The 9,024-nt window shown below is 35.0% G+C and overlaps 1 pseudogene; it reads left to right on the top strand.

Annotated features, from left to right (window-relative positions):
- Positions 1 to 5,235: 5,235 nt before the first annotated feature.
- On the top strand, positions 5,236 to 6,633 carry LOC139846568 (uncharacterized acetyltransferase At3g50280-like; annotated as a pseudogene).
- Positions 6,634 to 9,024: the final 2,391 nt, after the last annotated feature.

Raw genomic sequence — 9,024 nt, 5'->3', positions numbered from 1 at the left:
TTCAAACACACACTCTTCTCTCTACTTTCTCACTCTAAAATTTCTCTCAAATACTTGAAGAACTTGTAAGTTCTTAAGTTCTTTTTCTTTCTTTTCTTACTTTAATTCATAGATCATCATCATCATGAACAAAGATTCAAGTTTTGTAACTTGAATCTTCATAACTTTTGTTGATTTAAACTTTGTTTTGAAAAGTTTTCAAGAACATGAAGGATTCAAGCTTCTTAGCTTTGAATCTTTATAATCTTGTTAGATCTAAGTTTATTTACTTAAGATCTCTTTATTTATGTTTAAAGATCAAAACTCATGTTTATAATCTTCATGTAACTTGTAGATCCAACACTTTACTTTATGGATCTTCAAGAAAGTTTGGAATACAAGCTTACTAGCTTGATGTTTCTACAAAAAGTTAAGATAAGATCAAAGTTTGCTAACTTATGATCTTCTTTTATTTGTTGTAGTTTAGATTTGTGACTTGTGTTTTCAAGAAACAAAAGATGCAAGCTTGCTAGCTTGAGATCTCATAAGTGTTGTTAGGAATCCAAGCTCTCTAGCTTAGGATTTCATTTTTGTGTTTGATCTAAGTTGTGTAACTTATGATCTTCTACTTGGTTTAAACAAAAGTTCATTTGATTATGTTCATCTTACTTTACAAGATCTAAGTTTCATAACTTATGGTTGTGTAAAAGTTGAACGTCTAAGTGTTATGACTTAGGGTTTCACCAAGAACATGAGGTCTAGACTTTGTAGTCTAAGGTCTTTAATATTTAGCTAAGATCTAAGTTCTATAGCTTAAGTTCTTGCTTATTTAGTTTGATTCAAAGTTTATAGCTTAATAGAACTTGTGATTGTGTTGAAACTAGGAAATTGATGTAACTTTGGTTCATCATCTTGCTCAAACTCTTACATGAGTTGTATTTTGTTTCCTAGTCTTAACTTTGTGTGTTGATGGTTAAACCTTGGTTAAAGTGATGCTAAAACATCAAGAGTTGTACACTTGAGGCTTATATGCATCAAGGATGAGAACCATGATGAGCATCAAACACCGAGAAACCCACCGGAGCACTTGCTTTCTGTTTTTCAGGTTCTGAGCAGGCTCCTGGGATTCTGGAAAAGTTGATTTCCAGATAGTTCGGTTCGAGTAGATGACCTTTCATTTAGGCCTCGCCTAAATCCGATGTACGGTTTAGGATTTATAGCCTTCCAAAAGTCACTACGCCCATGTAATGTTGTGCTCAAATTTCTGACCTACTCGCACTTAAACTGTCGCCACGGTCAAACAAAGACGAGTTAGGTTCTGAAAATTTGTCAGCAGATTGAGGACTAATATACGGAGGCATGGCCACTGGCCTCACGTTATTTCAGTTTGTATAGAGGTCGTAGCAGCTGAACGAAGTCAGCCTTTGTTTCGTTCTCTATTCTTGATTGAAAACTTACTTTACTTTTTACGTATGATGTTGATGATGACGATGCTTAAGACTTAACTTACGTACTTCTAAAACCTTTTGGGACGATTTACTGACTTAGTAACTTTTGACCTAGGTTGAGGACCTTTCGGACCGACTTACTTGCTTACTTATCTCGTATCGACTTTTACCGCACTTTCACTGTGATTTATAGCATCCCTTTTTACTTCAACTATTTTTGGGACTGAGAATACATGCGCTTTTTATGTTTTACTTACTAGGCACGAGTACTTAAACTTTATATATGTGTGGGTTATATAATGGCATAAACTTTCCCCTTAGCTCGGTAACGTTTAGTCATTGGTTTTTGAACCGGTGAACGCGAATCATAGATATGGATCCATAGGGTTTGACATCCCCACTCGGGCTAGTCATGCTAGCATTTAATGGGTGTTTAATACTTCGTAGACTTACGCACTCGCCAAGTGTACTTTTAGGGGGTGATATTTACGTTAAGTTAGTTACCAAGTGCCCACGGTTAAGCATATACTTTTCATACTGTTTTGAAATATGAAATCTCGTGGCCTACCTTACATTACTGTTACAATTAAACTATAGCTCACCAACATTCGTGTTGACTTTTAAGCATGTTATTTCTTAGGTGCTTAGACGTTTGATGCTTCTGCTGTATTAGTCTCGCTGTTAGACTTGCTGTGTAGACTCCCGCTGCTTTTGTTTAGAGATGTCTCTGCATGAAACTTTTACTTTGCATTCACGAACTATGTTACTTTTGAACAATGAAATTGTAATGACCTTTGAGTCTCGTACTTATGTTATTGCTTTCTATTCATAGAAGCACACTATCGTTTGTAAAACATTTGACGTCGGTAAAGACGTTACCCCTTTTTATGAATGCAAACTTATTTTAAAACAGCATATAGTGTGTGACCTTGTAATGATCCTGTTGTTGATGATCCGTACACGTTAATTTCGTACGGGGCGTCACAACCCTATTACTAGATCATCACATGATAGGACCTTTTGTGGGGTCCTTATAGGTCATTTTTTTGGGACCCTATTACCTTTAGTGACACCTTATCTAGTAACCGTTTGGAAAAGGGTCCTATGAGCAAAAGGGTTCTAAATTGGCGCATATTAGGACCCTTTTAGGGGTCTCGTAAGGCCATTTTTGTTGTAGTGATATGACTTCTCCAATTTTATAAATGTACTACACCCTACATTATCATTTTATTCTTGTAACGCGGATCATATGGGACTTAACAAGTCATATATGATTGCAATGTTGAGCAATTAAAGCCATAAAGTTTTTATGCGGTAGAAGAGCTTTAAGATTCGAAGGTTGGGCACGATGATAGATTGAAAGTATGGTGAACAAACGTCGTGTTTAGAATTTGTGCAACATGTATCGAGATCCAATGGCTTAGTTAGCATATCGAGAAGAACTCTCGGGTATGTCTATATACTCATGAGATAATCTATTAAAATTGATATATTATTTACAATAGGTTATTGTGGTGGTTCGCAGCAGTAACGAAGCAAGGGTCGGATCGATAGGTTTTATTGTCAGTGATTTCGGATGTTCTGGCGCAGCAGTGATAGGAAATACATAGCGGGCTCGTTAATTGTTAGATCACTTTGATATTTATAGCTTTTAAACATGTAAATATAAAAATGGTCAAAATTTAGTAGTGATCAGACCACTCAATTGGGAGATATGATTGCTTAGTTGTGAGAGAAAATCATTGCCAGTTCATCTTCCGTTGGGTTGACCTGAAATTTGGACTGGAGGTCTACACATATGAAGCTAAGAGAGGTAAAAATTTAATGATGATCGGACCGTTGGATATTCATATATCGATTTTCGATTTTTTTTGCAGATTTGGAATAAATTTTCTGGGTTTGATGATGCGAGTGATGAGACGATATTGTCTCGGAAACTTCGGGCGGTACGCGCTGGATTTTCAGAGACTATTAGGTTTGTTAAGGGATTTTAGTATGGTGGTTTAACTCATATTTGGGAGGTGTTATAATGAACGAGACGCATCGGTTTAAAAGTCGACAGTGGGAGTTATTAGGAAAGTTGGATACTTGTGCGGTTGAAAAGGGATGACCAAATAATTGGTCGGGTATTTCAAGATCCTTGGAATATGCATGCGGATAATCCTGTAAGTCCCGGAACTTGACCTTTCTAGAATTGTTGAGGGTGTCGGGAACACAATGTGAGTTTTGTAACCGACGAAAGTTATCGAGCTAGTGGGAGTTAGACGACTAGTGGAGTTGTTGAGATGGTTATACGACGTTGTTCACCAATGTTTTCAAGATTAGTGCATTGGATAACACTAGGGCTTGGAATATTTATTTTACTCTCCAATGGAAAAGTAATTTGCGATTGACTGGTTGTACAAACTAAGTTTATTCTCAAGTAGCAGCGATTTTAAATCTTACTCGTACAATGTGAGCGTGCTTAGGTGATAAGATGGGGTTTGTGAAATTCATAGCTATGTGGAGGTCAGTGTACCATCGTGAAAGTGGGAAATTGGAAAATGCGGTAGATTTTGAGATGATAACCGTGTTCTCACTGGGTATCTTGATGAAGAGTCTACGAAGGCCTCTGTTGGAGGTTTCTGATTGTTGTGAAGGAATATCAAAGATAGATGGGGTAAACTGTATGGATGATCGTTGACATGTTAGTGACATGGTTGGATGTGTCTAGAGTGATGAGTGAAGCATTGTTGCTTCCTGTTAAATCTTGTAATTAAAGTTTCACATACTTCAATGGGTCTTGTAGCGTAAGAAGGTATCTTCTGGTTTAAGATGTTGGTGGCGAAGAAACCGAGATGACCCATGCTAGTAACTAAGAGATTGAATTATCGGCCAACATTGTTTTTTATGTCGAAATACTTCATTCCATTGTAGCATAGCGATGGAAGTGCATCGTGATTCGGGTGTCTCATCCGGCGGTATCAAAAGGAGTTGTTAATCAGATAATTCGGGGTTATTATGGATTGTATAAACATAATTAACAGTTGAGATGGATTTTTGATTGAAGATCGGTATGGGTTGTTTAAAGTCTTCTTAGAGTGAAAGATTGTTGGAGTGCGAAGTCGAGTTAAACAAGAAGAAGAATCCGAAACTGGTCAAGGCTCGCAACCTCGAGGGGTGCAACTATAGTCGCAAAGATGCAGCTAGTGAATTGGAGTTATGACGTGACAAGCCTCGCGATTGTGATGATAGAGACTACGATTGCGAAAAAGTGCTAGACGCATGAAGTTGGAATGCAACTAGGATTCCTTTTGTGATTCTAATTTGTTTTCCACTAAAATGTAACCCCATGAAACCTATAATTGTGTGCACGAAATTAATAGTAAAAAATCCCTGGTTTGCGCTCATGTACTAAGTTCGTGTTTGAAGTTGGAATATAACCACGTTAAATTCTTTTGTCGCTATTGTTTACTTTTATCATTTTTATGATTTACCTAATTCTTTTATCGTTTGTGGGTTAGTAATTGGTTTAAATCACTTATTTTGTTGATACATGAATGATGAATCCTAGCACCTGCATCACTAATAGCACCATCGAAAGATAAAATATTCGGACGGCCCTAGCCATACGTCCAAAAGAATATGACTTCCCCAATTTTAAAATGTATATATATCATACTCCATAGTACTCCATACATTATTATGAGTATTTTATTCTTGTAACGCTGAACATATTGGACTTAACAAGTCATATATGATTGCGATGTTGAGCAACTAAAGCCATACAGTTCTTTAGTCAAATTATAACTTCCTAAATTCTTCTCCGATGACTTCGCCGTCGGTAAACCTTATATCAGAATGCTTAGTGAAACCATTACACGACCTTTCACCAGATGCAAACAAACCAATAATCTACTTCGCACCCTTTGAGCTCGCTTACCTCAACATCAACTACAGCCAGAAAGGTCTTCTTTTCGCTAAACCATCACCGTCCGAAAATCTACATTTTTCGATAACCGATTTCTTGGACAAACTTCAGCACACCCTATCAGCGACCCTCACTCATTTTTATCCACTCCAGCCCATTTAGCCACTCGAAAACAACAAATTCCACCATCTTCTGTCATCTACATAGACCCCAAAAACAGCCCCGGGGTCAAGTTTGTATACACCATAGCAGACGCTAATTTATCCGATGTACTTAACCCTGCGGAAGTACCTTTACTTGTTCATTCGTTTTTCGATCTTAATGACGTTATAAACCACGATGGTCATACGTTACCTTTGTTGTCAATTCAGGTAACCGAGTTGACCGATGGAATATTCATCGGTGGCTCAGTTAACCATTTGGTAGCAGATGGTACGTCTTTTTGGCATTTCATGGCTACTTGGAGTGAAATATTTAGATCTAAAGATCAAGATGGTTGTTTTATATCGCGTCCTCCGGTAATCAAACAAAGGGTCCATGAAGGATCCTACCCGATTGCAAGTATTCCGTATACAAATGATGATCAGTTCATCGAACGTTCCAAACATTGTTCACAAGTTAAAGAAAGATTCTTTAATTTTTCATCGGGTTCGGTTTCAAGAGTGAAAGAAAAAGCAAATATTGAATCCAATATGAACGAAATTTCAAGTTTACAAGCAGTGTCCGCACTTATATGGAGGTGCGTTACACGTGTGAGACGACCAGGAGGAAACAATGAAACCGTGTGTAGACTTGTTGTTAATAACAGACGTAAAATGGACCCACCTTTACCCGATGACTATTTTGGTAATCTAATTGGTACGGTGATGGAAAAAGTGACAGTGGAGGATCTGCTGACTCATGATCTTGGATGGGCGGCTTTGAAATTGCATGAAATGGTTAAAAATTACGACGATGAATCAGTGAAAAAGTGGGTCGGGTCAGGGGTTGAGAACCTGGTGGTGTATAAAATGAGTGGGCAGATGTTTTCAAATGTGGTACATATTGGGAGTTCACCAAGGTTTGATATGTATGGGTGTGAATTCGGGATGGGGAAAGCGGTTGCGGCTAGAAGTGGGTTCGTTAACAAAGGTGACGGGAAGATGACGTTGTATCCGGGTCGAAAAGGAGGTGGGAGCATGGATGTTGAAGTTTGTCTTTTGCCTGAATGTATGATGGATCTTGAATGTGATGAGGAGTTCATGAGTGCTCTTAAGAGTTAAATAACTGGTTTGATTTACTGGTATGAATGTTTATGTAGAATAATATGATATTGGTGATCTCTTTTTTTAGTTTGGAGATATTTATGTTGTAAGTGTTAGTAGTTCTATTGTTGGTTCACATATTGTATTCGGTAATGTGTTCGATTATGCAATGTTCAAAAACAATGTTTGTAACGTGCGTAGCTAGCAATTTATAGTTATGGTATGTAAATATGTATTCTTTTGTATTATCATTAATTGAAGGGCTGTATTAAATGAGTCAACAGTAAACGTCAATTTATTGGCGACTTAACTGTCGCTTAAAATCTAAATTGAACTTCAGGCAGGTCTAAACAACATTGAAATTTGATTCTATTATTTTCATGACGTCTCACCCTTTTTTAACCTTTTATTGGGCGAAGATTCATTCGAAAGCAATCTCTCTATCCATAAAACATTGAGAGGGAAGACTTTTTTCTACTCTTTGGGGTGTTATACTCTGGGTAGAGAAATGATTTCTCTTTATTTTAGGATAGGTGAATAATTGTCTACATTTTACCTCTCTCATACCCCACTTTTGTAGGATTAGGTTTTGTTGTTGTTGTATTATTAATTTCCGAAAAACAACTTTATAATAACTACAAAACTTCAACGAATCTCTCTCTCTCTCTCTCTCTCTCTCTCTCTCTCTATATATATATATATATATATATATATATATATATATATATATATATATATATATATATATATATATATTAGTGTATAACAAAAGCAATATTTGCTAAGCATTTTATCCAAAAACTTACATGAAAGAAAAGTGTCATTTAGATTAAAAAAGATCTTTATATAACAATCATTGGATTCAAATTAATATGATTATTTGCCAATATATATAAGAGTTATAAAGTCGTTGAACCCTAATTCAAATAAGCCATTAAAATTCCGTTCATCTGCGATCAAATCAGATCATGGGTGGATCCCGTTTCAATCATATTCAAGAAAATGGCTGATGAATTTGACAAACAGCCTTTCATCAACTTCTCCAAATTAACGGCATTCAATTCCGCTTCTCTTGTCCTTACACCTCTTAACAAAACGACAAGTCCGAACGCATGCTCTATACCATCAATAACCTATTTCACACCCTCCTATTTCAAGCACATCTCCCACCAATCTATTGGGTGGAAGCTCTTCACATGGTTGCTCATCTACTTAATATTCTCCCGTCTTCTGCCATTGACCATGACATACCTCACACCCGTCTCTACAAACAAATACCCAACTACACTCATCTTCGTGTTTTTGGCTGCCTTTGCTATCCTCATCTTGTCACCATTTCTTGAGTACCCCTCTAATCAGTGAGGCTATCATGTCTTGATCTCACCACCAATAAAATTATCCTTTCCCCTCAAGTCACCTTCGATGAAACTGTAGTGACCCGGAAAATTTCGACTAATTTTAAATCAAACTCTCGATACGATATTGTATTTTCAACACGATAAGCAAAGTCTGTTAGGTTGGATCTCAAAAATTTTGAACTGTTTCATATATTCAATTGATCTTCGACCATTCCCGACAATTCACGAACAACTATTTGAAAATAGTTACATATATATTCAAATATATATATATATATATATATATATATATATATATATATATATATATATATATAAAATATATAAAAAATATATATATATAAATATTACTTGTAAATATATAATATTATATTTAGTTGATTAAAAGAATAATTAATATATTTATTTACTTAAACTTGTTAATTAAGATTTGATATATATATATATATATATATATATATATATATATATATATATATATATATATATATATATATATATATATATAGAATGTGTATATTGAAAATGAATGATTTCGAGCCTAATTAGTAAACGTCAGTAACACTTGGTTGACGTTTCATTAGTTTTAATATAGATATATTACATGTTCATGAAGGACTAAAATAAAAGTTGAACTGTAAATCGATTACGAAGATGTTAGATTTGTTAAAAATATTTTTACCTTTTTAAGTTTAAATATTAGTACTCCGTACATATAAATTGGAACAGAAAATAAATAATTATCGAACTTTTTTGATCAGGTTTCAAACAGTTAATGAGTGAAATAATTAAATATATTTAATCTAAAAATTTGGGATTTTTAGGAACACTTTTAAATGTTAACTGTTTAGCAATGGACACGATATAATATTTCGGGAAAAATCGTCGGTAGAAAGAGCTAAAGGAAAGGCTGCTATACTGTGCTAACTGATTGTGCATGTTTTAATTCTCGTTGAGTGTTAATTATTATTATTATAATATTTGAATTACTGTTTTGCTTTTTGAATATCTAATCCATCCATTTAATATATATATATATATATATATATATATATATATATATATATATATATATATATATAACA

Source organism: Rutidosis leptorrhynchoides, chromosome 5 (assembly GCF_046630445.1).
Source record: "Rutidosis leptorrhynchoides isolate AG116_Rl617_1_P2 chromosome 5, CSIRO_AGI_Rlap_v1, whole genome shotgun sequence".
Lineage (NCBI taxonomy): Eukaryota > Viridiplantae > Streptophyta > Magnoliopsida > Asterales > Asteraceae > Rutidosis > Rutidosis leptorrhynchoides.
This window is presented reverse-complemented; position numbering and strand designations above follow the sequence as displayed.